This window comes from Schistocerca cancellata, chromosome 3, assembly GCF_023864275.1.
Source record: "Schistocerca cancellata isolate TAMUIC-IGC-003103 chromosome 3, iqSchCanc2.1, whole genome shotgun sequence".
NCBI classification, from domain to species: domain Eukaryota; kingdom Metazoa; phylum Arthropoda; class Insecta; order Orthoptera; family Acrididae; genus Schistocerca; species Schistocerca cancellata.
In genome coordinates, this window is record NC_064628.1 from 605,600,652 (window position 1) to 605,619,037 (window position 18,386).

The window sequence follows — 18,386 nt, forward strand, 5'->3', positions numbered from 1 at the left end:
CTGCCATGGCAGTTGGGAATCGACGGCTAATTTAATGCAATAGAGGAACTGGCTAAATTGTTTTCGGCTTTTACTCGTAAACAAGGGCCCCCAGGGTCAATGACTTGAGTGTGTGGTACCTGAGCTCTTAACCTACACCACCATATAGGTGGTTGCAGAAAGTCGATTGCATCATTGGGGACCTCTCCTTGTGAGAAAGAAAACATGTCTTGTTCGTGCAGCGTAAAGCCCAGTGCTCTCTACTCTGAGCGGTACGAGATAAAGTTGAGCTGGAGCGAGTCCTAACGACCGTGGGCCGATGCATCGGCAAGCATGAGTGTCACTTTTAGGCTGTTTCCCTCCCTCGTTTAGGCAAATCCTGGGCTGTTTCTCAAAGTCCGCCTCATAAAACACGGTACACAAACAGTTAAAATCGATACTACACAGGTTCACTAAGAGATGCTACACAAGACTTTCCTCGCTTAGTTGACCTTGACAGCTGTGGCGTTAAGAAGTGTATCCAGACAAAATGCAATTAGAAAAATAAAGTTCGTCAAATACTGAAAAATCTGACCCCGTAGTAAATGGCAAGAGCGCCGAGGAGGAGGAGGAGGAAGAGTAAGAGAAGAAGGAGATGTAGAGGAAGAAAAGGAAAACATGAATTCAATTACTAATGAACTGAAGCAAATTACTCACCAGACCCGTATGGAATCCCACTTTGCTTTATCAAAGGGTGTTCTACAGCATTAGCCTGCGGCCTCGCTGCAATGGTAACATCCGTTCGCGTCACATCACCGAAATCAAGCGCTGTCGGGCTTGGCTAGCAGTTGGATGGGTCACCGTCCAGGTCAGTGCTGTTGGCAAGCGGAGTGGCCTCAGCCATTGTGAGGCCAATTGAGGAATTACTTGATTGAGAGGTAGCCGCACAGGTCACGAAAACTGAGAACGACAGGAGGAGAAGTGTGTTGACCATGTGTCTCTCCGTATCCGCATCCGGTGACGCCTAAGAGCTGAGGATGACGTGGCGACCGGTTGGTACTGTAGGGCCCTCAAGGCCTCTTCGGAGTGTGTTTGTTTGTACTTAGAGCAAATTAGCAACGCAAAGCTAAGCTCCGTGTTGTGGTCTTAATAGGCCAGTCAAGACTGACCTACCGCATTGTCATCCTCTGCCAAAAGTGTCACTGGTATAAGTATGTGGGCTTAGCACACCGTTCACCTAGCCGCTGTCGACTTTCTTGATCGTGGAGTAGCTACTTGTCATTCAAGCAGCTTCGCGGTTGGCATCACAAGGCTGAGTGCACCCTGTTCCAGTCCTTCCACTAAGGAAAAATCCGTGGAAGTACAGGGACTCGAATCCCGGACCGAACCATAGCAGACAGACTTTAAACTGTAACCTATTCGTTGAAGTACTGAAGAACTAACAAGACTTTATAATACGTTCAAAGTAAATTACAAAGTCAATTACCGACCCAGCCTGGTATTCTCATATACATTATACCGAAAATAAATCATATAAATGTGCTACAGAACTACGTTAGGAAGCTTCTGGGAACTTCCATCGTTTGGCCCTGTGAATCAAACAGCGACGCATTACGCGCTCGAATGGCGAGCGACTGTAGTTTCGTCCTTCAAAAGAGGAGATAATCGAAAATTTACGGTAAATACCAATCATGAGCAATGAACTGTGTTATGATACGAAGTTAAATCAAATGTCAATAAATGCCTGATGGATACTTTGTAATGTTGTCTTTGTGCTTCATTCGACCACTGTGATTCGTTTTAAACTACCATATAATCTGCCCATTATCTCTGATAATGCAATCATGGAAACAGAGATGCATCGCGAAAATGCATTTTGTTCCAGCAATTGAATTTCTAGCAAACACGTATCACATCAATTATTGGAAATATGTGCGACACCGCCGTGTGCTCCGACATTGCCGCTCATATTTGTAATCCGCAGGTGCGTTCGATTTCAACTACGGCTGCGGGTCCACGAACTCTATTGAAGAGCTTATTACCCTTCCGAAGCTGTTTGCCAGCTTCCGGAATTTCGTTCCCGATTGCAACCTGGAGATTGTAGCGGACGGTGAATAAGCACATGACTGAAAATCTATATCATCAACAGATAATCCATTTGTTCCTGTTTCTCACTCGCACTGCATCAAAAACTGCAGGTGTCAGTATCTGAGTTGTGAAGAATGATCCGAAAACTTTGCTGACATAAAATAATATCTAGATATCCATGCGGTTACGTATAGTTTTTGAGAAAAACTATAGACAATAGAATGCAAAAGGAACTACGTGAAATTCAAGAGGATAATGTTAAAGAGACAGATAGATACCTCGATGAATAAAGAGATGGACATAAATATAAATATGTGGTAATCTGCGTTTCGCGAAGCACAATACATTCTATTTTCGTAAATGAGTGATGATAGGCGACCGACAGAATGATTTAACGTCAAACAGTAAACGATGGGATAAAAATAAATTACCTTAAAATGAAGAGGAAAACGATACGGAAGCAACAAGGTATTTTGATAAATGAACGAGGTAAACATAAAAATGCAAAGATTAACGTTTGGTGAAAATTGGAGTGCTTATGGGTTTTCGCCCTTGAAAATCATATTTTGTGGCTAACACACCATATTATAACAATCAATTTTATTTATATATGACGGTAGTAGTTTGCAGCTAGGGTGTCCATTTAATTATCATTTCATTTCTAGCAAAGCTGCATGGTCATCCACGGTAACTGTTCTTTCGGGAACTGATACTACCGTCATATACAGTTAAAATGTGGCTTCCCGGCCATTGACTGTCTTGTGCGAACGCACACGCTATGCCCGAAGTCGTGCGGGACTTGGTAGATAAATCTGCCACGTGTAATAAGTATGATGCGCAAACATCTATTTGGCGCACTACGAATGTAGTGGTGCGGACATGTTGGGAATGTGGATCTCACGGGGAGCGTGCAAGGGATAAGTCGCTGCTGGCGCACTATCCTGTGTGCCCTCGGTGGCTCAGATGGACAGAGCGTCTGCCACGTAAGCAGAAGATCCCGGGTTCGAGTCCCAGTCGGGGCACACAATTTCAACACGCCCCCAATGAAATACATCAACGCCTGTTTGCAGTTAGGGTGTCCATTTAATTATCATTTCAATTTTATTTATTTATTTTTGGCTTTGGCAGCAAAGACGATACGGCCAACAGTAGTTACAAAAGTGCAATATTAACATAAGTGGAATTTCAACAGTTAAACAATAAATCTGTTTCGAGGTAGAGACAGATCTTCGTAATGTAATATGAAAACACTAAAGGACTAACTCCAAACATCCAACATTAGTTACAACAGTTCCAAGCTAACATTAGCGCAGTTTTCGCTAAAGAATAGTGATAAAAGTGTGAAATACAATGATAAAACACAAAATTAAGCCTCAGGGTGGAAATCGGGCCTGTTCCAGAGGAGAATGGCATCCACAGCAGCTTATAATTAAAAACTGGAGAACGGCATCGTTTACAAAGATAAGTTCTTCATGCAAAATAAAAACACAACGGGACGTCCCAGTTTTCGACCAGTACTGATTCCATAACAGAAGTAGATCCTCACAACTTATAGGTCAAAGCTGGATACCAGCGTCCTTTCACTAGTTTCCGCGCAATTAATACCTATATATATCGATTTGGTGAAGCAGTTACTCTTGTAGGGAGAGCGTAAACCCTTGCACACATTTTTTTGTACAAGACCGCCTGTGAGGCCCAGCAGTTGATACGCGCCAATATAACGTAGTTCAGATCCACCGCCACCGTTGCGTCCTGATCAGAGTACGCAGAAGCGAAGATTTTCAGCCGGTTTAGGCGAGCGGTATAACATCCGTCTCCTAGCCTCATGCGGAGATAGTCACTTGAAGTCTAGTTAGTTTCACTAAGGTGGACCATGGCCGAGAAGAGACGTTCGTTTACATGACAGACAGGTGGCTGCCCTTATAATGCTGCGATACGTGCACAGTCGTAAAACTGCCGTAAGCTACCGTAGACTATCTTAAGGAAGCATAGAATATGGTAATTTTCCTGTGTGATCAGTTACGATCGTAACCACGTTACCTGTACGTTACATGAGTTGCATAAGTATCGGGCGTTACCTCATTCCCATCTCATTGCTTCGCGTAAGCGATAAGTGTCTTACCAGATTGCTCTAAAAATTGGAAGCAGTGAACGCTGTAGAAACTGAGTGTGGATGTATAAAGGGCCGCGTTGCCTACGGAACATTTTATTATGTATAGTTATACTCCAGTCTGTTACTTAAAAGTAAACAGTATTCGAGGCAATTTCGAAATTTTCATTGCTTAACTCAGGTTTCATTCGGAAATTGTTGACTTGTAATGTGAGACAGCGTGATGTTGTAGGAAAAATAATAACGAATTACAGATTTATCTAACAACATAGAAAACGCAATTTCTATAAAAAAAAAAAGAAGCCATGCTTCTGTTAGTCATAAACAACTTTTGCACTTATCAATAATTACAGGAAACTCTTGCCTCTGATCGTGATGAAGACCGTTCTACTGAATACAAACCAGTAACAATAAAAAAAAAATGTAAATGTCGGTTGACTAGGGCCTCCCGTCGGGTAGACCGTTCGCCGTGTGCACGTCTTTCGATTTGACGCCACTTTGGCGACTTGCGCGTCGATGGTGATGAAATGATGATGAGTAGGATAACACAACACCCAGCCCCTGAGCGGAGAAAATCTCCGACCCAACCAGGAATCGAACCCGGACTCTTAGGACTGACATTCTGTTGTACTGGCCACTCAGCTACCGGGGCCAGACAGTAACAATAATTATATCCGTTTTGTTTTCTTTTTGCGGGTAAACTATACTGGCATACAAAGTACCTACTTTAGTTTCATAGAAGTGCAAAAGTTACGCGGTTCTTTAATTTTTATTATTTATAAAATGCAATCTATATTTTCTTAGGACGTAAAATAGTGGACTAACGCTAACGATGTGCGTCACTAATATTATGTGCAAAACAAACAAACAAAATTCAAAGACAAGTCTTCGGGTCCCAGCTTCTCTCTCACGCACATACATGCTAGGAACACTAGCGGTAATCATACCAATTATTACGTTATTTCTGTGCTGTACCAAAAGTACCGAAACGTAGTTTTCGTAGATGGTAGAGAGCATCTCAAGGTATGTTACCTCCACAGTTCCGGTTGTGATAAGCAGCTTTCTCGATCATTGAGTTGAAATCCGTATAAGGGATTGATATTGAGCGGAAATTAATTCATTTTACAGCGCCCTTCGATATTAGGAATTTTTTGTAGGTCGGAATGTCATTTGTAATAGGACGCGCAATGAAAGCATACAATAGAAGTTTCATGAAATTGAATGTAGCATCGGACGCATTTGTCTCCAGTGTTTAGACTTCTCTTATTTCGCATATTCGAGTCCTACAAGTTGAAGGGCGAGACAAATGGTGAGATAAAGAGTTAGGAATTTAATAGCAACGTACACGAAGCCGGCGCCTAAGGGCGCGAATCGATATGTCTATCGAGATCGATGTTGGCATCCTTACACCTTTACACAAAAACACAAATTGACTGCATTGTTTGGTAAAGTTATTTGCAGAGACTCATATACTGTAGGTGTTATTATTCTAATTCTTTATTCTTCGACTGTTCTGTCTGGAGCGTATCTACCGTACAATACTTTGAAGCTATTGTACAGCAATTCATCGACAGTACTTTTGTGAGCTTATGGCTCTCCTTACATGCAAGACACGAGAAACCTGTCCAAAGATTTCTTTGTCTCGTAGCTGCGTGCAGAGGAGAATACTCGAGGACTCAATCGCAGCTAAATTACAACGGCCTATCATTGTGTTGCATGCGCTGCATCTTTTCAGTCACACTTTTCTCAAAGGTTTAATTAGAAAACATTAAATCTTCTTTCATTGTCCGCACGCGTTCTTTCATTTGGAGTGAATGACAAAAGAAAGCAAATGGATCGGCCGCACTTTATCTCACAGCCGCTGCCGTTGCTCAGTGCCCAATCCCAGAGCAGTGGCACGGAGCAGATTTTTAATTAAACGCTGCCGTCGGCTTTATAATTTACTTCTGATACTCCCAATTTATCGCGAATTGTGGTGGATGCCATGAAAGATAAAAGGAAAAGGGGGAAGGGGATGAGGAAGGCAGAGAAAATGGAAACGCGAAACAGAGAGAGAAAGATAGATGGAGTCGAGACGACTCGGTGTCCGCCATTAACGGTGCCACTTGTGCGTATAAACGCAATCTATCGACGGTGTCCGCGGGTCCTTCTGACCTCCCATCCACAGCCGCCCGTTTATTCGAAGTCGGCTTTCCCGTCGGGATAACGCGAAACTAAGTGTAATCTTCGGAGAGACAGGTAGTCACCAGGCAGCCTTCTCTTCTTCGGAAGGCGTCCATCACCCCCCCCCCCCCCCCCCCAAGCCACGCTCCCCACCAGCGCCAGCGTCTCTTTAATTGGAACAAAAGTCTCCCCTAAACAATATTCATTGTGTGCGAGCGCCCTGGGGAGGCCCGTCTTGAAGGAAACGGTCGCCGCTAATGCGCCCTGCTAATGGCGAGCCAGCCCACCAGAGACCTCTCTCGGCTGTCTGCGAATTATCGGACCTGATGGCGTAGCGAGGCGAGAAACCACACAACCTTGGCACGTCGCGAAAGCGAGCGCCTCAGACCTCTTCACGAAATGTAGAAAAGAAAAATACATGGAAAGACACACACTTACACCGTATAACCTATCGTGTGTAAAAACTGAAACACTTATGAAGACTGCTTTTGAATCATCGCAGAACGTGTATAACAATGCATCAGCATAAGATTTCGAAGATACAGTGCACACATTATTGTCCTCACTTCAATATAATCCAATTCACCCCCACACAAAGATTATGTAACATTAAATTTTTCACTTTCTGACCCCTGCTTTGTCCACAACACTAATTGCCTTAAATAAACATCTATGCTTCCTGAGATAATTGTAAATCCCTTGCCGCCTGTCATCCCCTTCTTCTGCTATCAAGGGGTTAACCCTCAGTTCACCCGACGTGGAAGAGATCTTAAATGCCCCTCAAAAGCCCAGATTTGAAAAGCCAACCAGATAAGCAAAAAGTCGTGAATCACATTCTCTTTGTGTGTAGTATCGATATCTCTGTTAACTAGCGATTACTCATCGTCCTAATTGCTCTTATTTATCAGTGTGATGGCAACAAAGAAATATCTTCATCTCCTCGTGCCAAAAACACATTAAATACACTGATCACCAACATAAATAAGCAACGCGAGTTCCGACACACAAGTCCGGAATGCAGGAGCAACCACCTTCTAACGCAATGTGCCACACAGCAATTTCTATTTCAGTATAATATATGAAATCGTCTCACTTGACTGTTGCATGTTTGAGATATAGCCCATTGTCAGTATCAACACCACTGGCGCGTCACTCTTAACACCCTCCTACATTCAGTTTCACCTCTGCCCCACCCCTCCCCACTACCCATCAAATTGTCACGTCTTTCCTCCATAGTACCACTGTAAATGACCACATATTCACCAATAAATCGCACTTTCTGCTATTCTGTATTTAAACAACAAGTTACCTTATTTATTGCCCCCTCCTCCCCGCACCCCCCAGCCCTCCACATTCCTTTCATTACCAGTTCTATACCATAATCCAATTCCACTTCCCTGTTCATGATTCCATTCCACTCACCTACTTATCTGGAGCTTATCATGAAGCCTCCACACATCACACTCCAGTCGAAATGTACAATCACCAATATAATCAACGAACAAAACTTCATTGCAACAACATTCTCCTTACTATTCATCTTGACCATACCATGATCAACTCTATCATTAATATAATCCGTATTTGTCTCACTGCAATAAAAACAAAGATATATACCATTGAACAGAAGTCGCAGTCCACTCACTGTATTCCACCCTTGTGAACGGTAAGAGTAACCAACTTACAGGATCAGTAGTAAGCGTATTTGACCAAAAACTAATCGCCAGCATCCACCAGTCTTCATAATGGCCCAAACTTCTAGAAGGAAGACAGTTCACAAACTTCATCAGGTTTGCCATATAATCCTGAGGGCACTCATTCCAGATTATGTGGATATTGATGACTACATCTCATCTTGTTTTCCAATTGGCTCCAAAAACTGCTTATAGGTTAAGGCTGGTTGTTTTAATAAGTAAACCGAGATGCCATAGAGAGCCCGAATGCTCGTCAAACGAGAAACGTTTGCGTGCAGTCATGTGAATGTGGCTTTTGTCTCTTTAAAAACAGCTTATTGAAAGGTCTCGAAGAATGGGCAGCACGTTGTCATGGAGAATGTTAAAATTATCGTGTGGATCATATAAATGCTTTCAGTACATCACGTCTTGCAGGTCTCAAATGCTGAAAATGAAAATCTTAACACAAAAGTTACCGTTTATTTACTGTTTGACTGGTTTCAGGCTTTGTCCACAAGCCATTTATTACAGAGGATAAAATTTGTTATGAGAAAATGTGTAGAATTTGTGTCGTAAAGATATCAATGTTTGAAATTTTCATATGGTAATTCCTTATGTATTTTTATGTAGAATATGGTAGGTGTGGAAGGTTCCATTTACGTCATCACTCTTAAATGTATCTCATATCTATGTTAAAAGATGTCACACGTGTAATTACACATTAGTGTTATAGTAATGTATGTGCACACCATAAATTTTTCTTAATTATTATAACTTCATTATCTTGGTAGGTATAATCCATGTGACAATGATATTTTATTTGCAATGGAGAAAGTGTTACTGGATTACATTGTGTGTCACACTGGCTTTTTTATGGTAGCTGTTATCGCAATTTTGACAAAAGGTGGCTCAAAGAATTTTATTATCAGGTCATGTATATAATCTCTGACATATTCAATTTACTTCCCAGTTGTGTTAATATCACTCAGTACATTCAGTGTGAGATCCACTATTGCATCAAGTCACAGTTGTAAAATAAGTTTTCATATCATTTTCAGCGCTATTTTAGAGGAAACGCAATGTTTTGTTAGTATTTCCATAGAAGTGACTTATGATACCATTGTGATGTATTACAGTTTACAGAGTGTAGTATGTAGTCTCATATTTGATGTGTGAACAGTGTAATGTGGAGTACAATACATCTGCTGATTATGGAGCTATAAAAATTTCTTTCAATCATTTCTGCTATTCGTATGCTAATTATGGTGCTACGGAAGGATGATGTAGACGCAAACAAACTTGTTTCTATGAATCGTTTGCAGTCGCGTATTTGATGTTTAATTCAGGGTGGAGTGGCTTTCATATACTGAAGAAGGTGGTGTGGAAATTTTCTATGAATTTTATGCTGCGCATATCTGTTTATACATTTAGCAATTGTTCTGTATGGATAGTCGCGTGAATGTAGATTTGTTTTTCTTCTAAGATGTCTATTAATTGACTTTTGGAAACATTATGGAAAATAGTGAGGTTTCTCTAGATATTTTCAGTCGAGTGTTTAATCTCTAAGAAGTATGTGTAGAAAGCTGAATTTTTTCGCTTGTGTCTATGTGTTCTCTGTATCACATTTTAAGCGTTCTGCTTTCTGTCGAATGTAGGTTCCTGTCCATTCACTGAAAAGGAATTTGTAAACGCTAGAATGTTTATATCATTGTGTTTTGCGTACTTTATAAATTATGTTGGTTCCTGCTGTGTTGCTGGTGTTGTGGTCTTCAGTCCTGAGACTGGTTTGATGCAGCTCTCCATGCTACTCTATCCTGTGCAAGCTCCTTCATCTCCCAGTACCTACTGCAACCTACATCCATCTCAATCTGCTTAGTGTATTCATCTCTTGGTCTCCCTCCACGATTTTTACCCTCCACACTGCCCTCCAAGTCTAAATTTGTGATCCCCTGATGCCTCAGAACATGTCCTACCAACCGATCCCATCTTCTAGTCAAGTTGTGCCACAAACTTCTCTTCTCCTCAATCTTATTCAATACCACCTCATTAGTTATATGATCTACCCATCTAATCTTCAGCATTCTTCTGTTGCACTACATTTCGAAAGCTTCTATTCTCTTCTTGTCCAAACTAGTTATCGTACATGTTTCACTTCCATAAATGGCTACACTTCATACAAATACTTTCAGAAGCGACTTCCTAACAATTAAATCAATACTCGATGTTAACAAATTTCTCTTCTTCAGAAACGCTTTCCTTGCCATTCTATATATTATATCCCCTCTACTTCGACCATCATCAGTTGCTTTGCTCCGTAAACAGCAAAACACCTTTACTACTCTAAGTGTCTCATTTCCTAATCTAATTCCCTCAGCATCACCCGGCTTAATTCGACTACATTCCATTATCCTCGTATTGCTTTTGTTTATGTTCATCTTATATCCTCCTTTCGAGACACTATCCATTCCGTTCAACTGCTCTTCTAAGTCCTTTGCTGTTTCTGAAAGTGTTACAATGTCATCGGTGAACCTCAAAGTATTTATTTCTTCTCCATGGATTTTAATGCCTACTCCGAATTTTTCTTTTGTTTCCTTTACTGCTTGCTCAATATACAGATTGAATAACATCGGGGAGAGCCTGAAACCCTGTCTCACTCCCTTCCCAACCACAGCTTCCCTTTCATGACCCTCGACTCTTATAACTGTCATCTGGTTTCTGTACAAATTGTAAGGCGCCTTTGGCTCCCTATATGTTACCCCTGCCACGTTTAGAATTTGAAAGAGAGAATTCCAGTCAACATTGTCAAAAGCATTCTCTAAGTTTACAAATGCTAGAAACGTAGGTTTGCCTTCCCTTAATCTAGCTTCTAAGATAAGTCGTAGGTCAATATTGCCTCACGTGTTCCAAAATTTCTACGGAATCCAAACTGATCTTCCCCGAGGTCGGCTTCTACCAGTTTTTCCATTCGTCTGTAAAGAATTCGCGTTAGTATTTTGCATCCGTGACTTATTAAACTGATTGTTCGGCAATTTTCACATCTGTCAACACCTGCTTTCTTTGCGATTGGAATTATTATGTTCTTCTTGAAGTCTGAGGGTATTTCGCCTGTCTCATACATCTTGCTCGCCAGATGGTAGAGTTTTGTCAGGACTGGCTCTCCCAAGGCCGTCAGTAGTTCTAATGGAATGTTGTCTACTCCCGGGGCCTTGTTTCGACTCAGGTCTTTCAGTGCTCTGTCAAACTCTTCACGCAGTATCGTATCTCCCATTTCATCTTCATCTACATCCTCTTCCCTTTTCCATAATATTGTCCTCAAGTACATCGCCCTTGTATAGACCCTCTATATACTGCTTCCACCTTTCTGCTTTTCCTTCTTTGCTTAGAACTGGGTTTCCATCTGCGCTCTTGATATTCATACAAGTGGTTCTCTTTTCTCCAAAGGTCTCTTTAATTTTCCTGGAGGCAGTATCTATCGCACCCCTAGTGAGATAAGCCTCTATATCCTTACATTTGCCCTCTAGCCATCCCTGCTTAGCCATTTTGCACCTCATGTCGATCTCATTTTTGAGACATTTGTATTCCTTTTTGCCTGCTTCATTAACTGCGTTTTTATATTTTCTCCTTTCATCAATTAAATTCAATATTTCTTCTGTTACCCAAGGATTTCTACTAGCCCTCGTCTTTTTACCTACTTGATCCTCTGCTGCCTTCACTACTTCATCTCTCAAAACTACTCATTTTTCTTCTACTGTATTTATTTCCCCCATTCCTGTCAATTGTTCCCTTATGCTCTCACTGAAAATCTGTACAACCTCTGGTTTAGTCAGTTTATCCAGGCCCCATCTCTTTAAATTCCCACCTTTTTGCAGTTTCTTGAGTTTTAATCTACAGTTCATAACCAATAGATTGTGGTCAGAGTCCACATCTGCCCCTGGAAATGTCTTACAATTTAAAACCTGGTTCCTAAATCTCTGTCTTGCCGTTATATAACCTATCTGAAACCTGTCAATATCTCCAGGCTTCTTCCATGTCGTTGGTATGGAACCCTTTTTTGTGGTTTGTTTTTTTAGTGCATAATATGTTCTATATGATACATGTTCCCAGTATGGAAGTACTAGAAATTTACCTTTCCATTTTGCTCTAGTGTTTGTCAGTGTGATTTCGTTTTTAATGCTTTTGTCCCATAGTGCTCAGAGCCATGTGACATCACACATATCCATGCCCGAGGCAGGATTCGAACCTGCGACCGTAGCGGTCGCGCGGCTCCAGACTGTAGCGCCTACAACCTCTCGGCCACTCCGACCAGCACAGCCATTCACTGCCTTATATCACTGTGGGACAAGTGTCTCAACACCCAGAGTCAATATTTCTTCCATACAGCTACTGGTTTCTGTAATTATGCCTCCGGCTCGTTTATTCTTGAACGCCCCTAATATTAGGATATCGTCGGTTAAGAAGTGTTTCCACTTAAGGCAATACTTTTGCTAAGAGAAAACCCTTACAAAAGGAAGCAAGAACGGATTTCTTAAAATCTTTTATTCTCTTTTAGGAATATTTTCCATTTGACCTCTAAAGACAAGAAGTACATCACGATCTCGAATTCCCAAAATATTTCTGTTACTTCGTGCGTGTTTGTGCAGTCAAATCTACTATGTCGTATATAGCTATAATACTGTGAACATACTCTTAACTTCAGATCTGCGATGTGTGCCTTACATTACTTTAATTTGTCGTTTGTTGCTAACTTTTGGTTTACGCCCAAAGGTATACATACATATTATTTTGTTACGCTTTCCTGCGCTTTACGTATTTTATTTAATGGGGAAATGTGTTTGAATCACAAAACCATAATAAATACACACAAAAAAACGCACACAGACACACACACACACACACACACATACACAATATGTGTGTATATATATATATAATTATTTTCGATTATTTCCATTTAAGAGAGCGTTTGAACTTGAATTCCTTTATGATGATTGTTTACGTTTTTTCTGAGCCCAAATTTTCTTCATGTGTTCACTGTGTTGTTTCTTTCGCTCCGCTGTCCATTTGCATCCTCGTCTCTTCTGTGTTGTGGTGTCAAATTTATGTTTTTTGATGATGTTCCTGAATTCAGTTCTATTTTCTGCATCGTTTACTGTTATGTGTGCTTGTCTGAAGTCCTCTTCAACTTCTTTTATCCATTTTGTTTTTCCCCTGCCTGAGTTGATGACTTTAAGAATTCGCTTTGAAATTCTGTTTTCATTCATCCTGTGGATATGTCCGTAGAACTGCATTCTTCTTTTCCTTATTATATCCGTAATCTTGTCTGTGTATTTATATAATTCTGATGTTGGTCTCTTCTTCCAGATTCCTTGCTCTTGTATCGGGCCAAAAATTTTCCTGAGAATTTTCCTTTCTTGTTTCTCTATTTCTTTGATTTTAGTTTGCCCACCTATTTGTGTTGTTTCAGATGCATACAGTGCCTCCAGAAGTACGACAGTGTTGTAGTGCCTCAATTTTGCGTTAATGGATATGGACTTTTTGTTATAATAGTTCCACGTGAGTTTATATGCTTTCTGTAGATTTTGTATTCTTTCCTCATTGGCCTTTAGGTTGATCCCTGATGGCTGGATGATTTCTCCCAGGTACTTAAAATGTGGTACTTGTACGATTTTCCCATGGGTTGTCACAATAGGCAATTTGTCTTGTGGCACTCTTTCTATGTACTGGGTTTTCTCATATGAGATTTGCAGGCCAGTTATTTGTGCAATTTCGTGTAACTTCTGTATGGCGTTAGTGGCTTCTTTTCTATTATTTGTGAGGATTGCAAGGTCATCCGCAAAAGCTTAACACTTCACATTGAATCTATTATCTTTTCTAATGCCAATTTGGATTCCTTTGACTTCTTTTTCCCATGTCCTGATAATTTTTGCAAGAATGATGTTAAAGAGTAATGGTGAAAGTCCGTCACCCTGTCGCACTCCAGTTTGGATTTCAAATGCTTCCGAGATATCCCCCATAAATTTAACCTTGGAGACTGTGTCAGTTATATATATATATATATATATATATATATATATATGTGTGTGTGTGTGTGCGTGTGTGTGTGTGTGTGTATGTATAAATGATGTAACAGGTATAACTGCATATACGTATTGTGATAAATGAGAATGGTGTATTACACAATGTTACATCGGTGTTTACTTCATTTGCAAACAAATAATTATTGCTAGTTGGAGTAATACGATTATAGGTTGATAATCATGTCGAAGTACATGCGCCAAGAGCAAGCGATTAATGTTTATTGTGTTATTTTGCACTGGGTAGCAGGTCAGATGTTGAAGTGTGGTAATGTAGATGCCAAAAGGTAAGTCCATACTGACAGGCACAGTTCACCTAGTTGTGCAATTACGGCCTTCCAGAAAGTATTACGTCGTAAAGTTCGTGCCATGTTTTTGGGAAGACTCTTCGACGCAGAGAAAAAGAGCCAATACATTGATGTCTTGACACACCTACTTTAGTGTGCTGTTATGTTGTAGAAGCGCTTGCTAGTGACCTGAAGCTGACAGTACAAAATAAATACCTATTCGAATCAAAAAGCGTGGAGGGAGTAGTTATGTCTTGCTTTGAATTTATGTTTTGTGTAGTGCCTTCCACTAAGAAATCAACAGCATTTAAAAATAGATTTTTAAAATCAAGGAATTGTTGCGCAAAAACGTTCTCACACTAAAGTAATCAATGGTATATGCGAAAAGAATGGTTCAGTTTCAAGTGATGGCACCGGAAACATTTTTAGGCAAAACTACAGGAGTGGTCTCATTCTGTGAAACCATTCTCAAAATTACAAACCCCAAGCTGTTTGCTGTGCATAAATTTGACTGATGACAAAACGAAGCGTTTCACATTCACCACGATTCCTATCCATTTCTCTTACGGTGAGGTACGTCATTGAAAAAAATCCAGTACTGCCTTTTAAATGTACAGAACTATTTTGCTCGTGTTGGAGTTTTCTACGGTGCCCATCCTCTTGCGAATTCTCGGCTATGAATTGGGCTGCGTCTGTCCGTACCTAACGGGCGCCTGAATCATGAATAACGCCGTTACTTGGCGCGAGTAGAAAAAGGGACGCAGTCTTGGCCGAGAGACGAGACATTGCAGCAGCAGTGGGAGCCGTAACCGTGAAAGTTGAAACAGGCCGCCCGGTACGTGGCCACCGCTGGAACGCCGGTAAACGTGATGAGCGGCGTGGAGCGAGACTTGGCACGATGTGGGCTGCACGGTAGCACCGGCCGGGGTGCCATGTTCGCTGCTCCAGAGCAGCGGCTGTCGTCCACGGCCGTGTGTCCTCGTCTGCACTCGTCCCGAGGCGGACGCCCTAATGGTTGTCGACCGAGGCGACGGACGCGTAATCGCGCGCGTTTAAGGTTGTGACCTGCCGGCCCCAGGGTTCTTCCTTCTCTCGTTCCTAAAAGAGGCGGTGCAGACTTCTAGAACACGGCGCACACTGCAACCAAGTAAACAAACATACGCGAAGACAGTACCAAGCGGAAAGAGAATTTGATTGTCATCACCTTCATCATCGTTGTTAACCATGAGTTAGCCAACTTTATAATAATATTTTACCATAGATCACCCAGACAACAGTTAAAAGAGACGAGACGTATGAAAGGGAAGCAGTGGTTGAGAAGCGAGTGAGACAGGGTTATAGCCTACCTCCGATCTTATTCAATCGATACATTGAGCAAGAAGTGAAGGAAAGCAAAGAAAAATATTGAGTAGGAATTAAAATCCAGGGAGAATAAATGAAAACTTTGAGGTTGTTTGATGACATTGTAATTCTGTCAGACTTGTAAGAGCAGTTGAACGGAATGGGCGGTGTCTTGAAAGAAACATGTAAGATGAACATCGACAAAAGCAAAACAGGGATAATGGGATATAGTCGAATTAAGTGGGGTGATGCTGAGGGAATCAGATAAATAACTGAGACACTCGAAACAGTAGATGAGTTCTGGTATTTGTGCAGAAAAATAATCGATGATAGCCGAAGTAGAGAGGATATCAAATGTAGACTGTCAATGGCAAGAAATAATTTTCTGAAGAAGATAAATTTGGGGAAGTCTTTGCTGAAATTATTTTTACGTAGTGTATCTATGTACTGAAATGAAACAAGCACGATAAACAGTTAAGACAAGAAGTTTTTTAAATGGGGTGCTACAGAAGAATACTAAAGATTAGATGCAAAGGCCACGCAACACATTACGAGATATTGAATAGAAGTGGGGAGAAAAGAAATTATATGTGGCACACTCTGACTAGAGGATGGTATATGTTAATAGGACACGTTCTAAGAAATCAACGCATCGTCAGTTTAACACTGGAGAGAAGTGTGTGTTTGCGTATGTGTGGGGGGACAGGGGTGGGGGCGTAAAACTTGTAGAGGTACACCAGGAGATGAATACAGTAAGCAGATTGAGAAGGATGTAGGTTGCAGTACTGATTCGCAGGTGAAGAGGCTTGTGCACGATAGAGTAGCATGGAGAGCTGCATCAAACAAGTCTTAGGACTGAAGACTACAGCAGCACAGATGAGCCGAATAGAAAAATTTACCGAGTAGCTCGAAGAAAGTACAGTTCAAAACCACCTACAAGGAAGGTATTATTAAAACAGCGAGAAAAATTCTAAAAACAATTTACAGATTATAATGTCAGGCCAAGAAACTTTCGCTGGGTGCTGCACTACACTTCAAAGTGACAAATACACTTGCACATCTCTTCTACATCTTCCTGCGAGTTTTCTATACCATCTAGCGTATCTCGCCTCCAAGTTTCCTTCTTCTTTTATATTGCCAGTCCCCTTTTTGCACGGTTCTTTCCTGCACTGCACGCTACTCCATCGTTGCATTACAGCAAGGTCTTCCAGGCCTCCAATGCTACATTTTAGAAAGCCATCTCTCCTCTATCATTCTTCTAAAGTGTTCACACAATGTTAGGCATTTCTTTTCAGTTTTGTCTACAATATCCTTAATAACTCTCCACAACTCCTTTTCCATTGACATTAATATCTGCTCATTGACCGTTGAGACTTCTCACAGTCCAGCACCACACAGAGCACGGAGCAATGCTCCCATCTGTAAATTTGTATAGCATACCCTACTCTTCAAATATCTGAGATATTTTTATTCCAAATAATTGAGTGTAACTGCTTAATTGTCCCTTTCCTGTTCTTTGGTTTATTTCCTCATCACTTCCAATTTTGTTGAAATGATAGTCCCTAAATATTAATACGATCGTGTGCGCTTTACTATAGACAGAATGTTGGCAGTATGTGTTGGAAATGGTATCCATGTGCCTCAACACATTCGTGGACGTGCCGCAGCATTTTCTATCTCCTACGTTCGCACTAGCCAGGTTGCATCCGAACAGTGTGAAAGGTAGCATATACACGCCACTTCAGTGTCTCCTCCGGCCGCTGTGGCCGAGTGGTTCTAGGAGCTTCAGTCTGGAACCACGCTGCTGCTACGGTCGCAGGTTCGAATCTTGCCTCGGGCATCGATGTGTGTGATGTCCTTAGGTTAGTTAGGTTTGAGTAGTTCTAAGTCTAGAAGACTGATGACCTTTGATGTTAAGTCCCACAGTGCATAGAGCCATTTGAACCGTCTTGAACCAGTGTCTCCACCTCTGGAATGGGCTCTGCATACACGATACTTTCGAGATGGCCCCTTAACTTGAAACTGCAAGTATTGAGGTCCGGTGAACGAGGAACCCACACAACTGGACCTCCTCGTCCGATCCAGCAAACAACTGAGATGCATTCGGACCTTAACGGCAAAGTGGGCTGGAGCATCGTCATGTAGTAGCCACATAACGCTTCGAATCATCAATGACACGTTTTCCAGCTGGAGAGGCAAAGTCATCCGCAACAAACGCCGATACTTCCGGCCTGTTGGGCGACTTGGAAAGAATACTGGTCCCAAAATACAGTCGCCAATCATCCCGACCCACACATTCCGGTTGCACCGATGCTGATGATTCGCTGTCACCATACCGTAGGGGTTCTGCATATTACCCCCCTGATGACTCTTATGAAAGTCAGAATGGATGATACAGATCCCGGAACACTGGTTGCCTGGTGAAGAAACCAGTGACAAAAGTGCTCCTGACGTGGAAAGTCTGTCGCTAGTAAGCACCGCACGCGCTATAAGTGATAAGGGTAGTAACAATTGTCGTGGAGAATGTTCCACACGTTCGTCTGGCTTACCCTGTACTGGTAGGCCAACTGCCTGGTACTGACAAGGCGGTTGCCTTCCACAGTGTTAGTCACATTTTCTTCCAAGTCTGGTGTCCCAACATTTCTAGTACGTCCTTCATGATTTCCTGCTTCCTAAAACGACCCTCTGAGAT

The 18,386-nt window shown here is 41.6% G+C and overlaps 1 protein-coding gene and 1 non-coding gene across 2 annotated transcripts in view; one reads left to right on the forward strand and one right to left on the reverse strand.

Moving 5' to 3' along the window:
• The window catches only part of LOC126176459 (carbonic anhydrase-related protein 10), a 1,153,190-nt gene that overhangs the window by 589,019 nt on the left and 545,785 nt on the right, over positions 1-18,386 (reverse strand). The window lies entirely within an intron of this gene.
• Positions 2,994-3,068, forward strand: Trnat-cgu (transfer RNA threonine (anticodon CGU)). Its single transcript has one exon. It is a non-coding gene; the product is annotated as a tRNA-Thr (tRNA).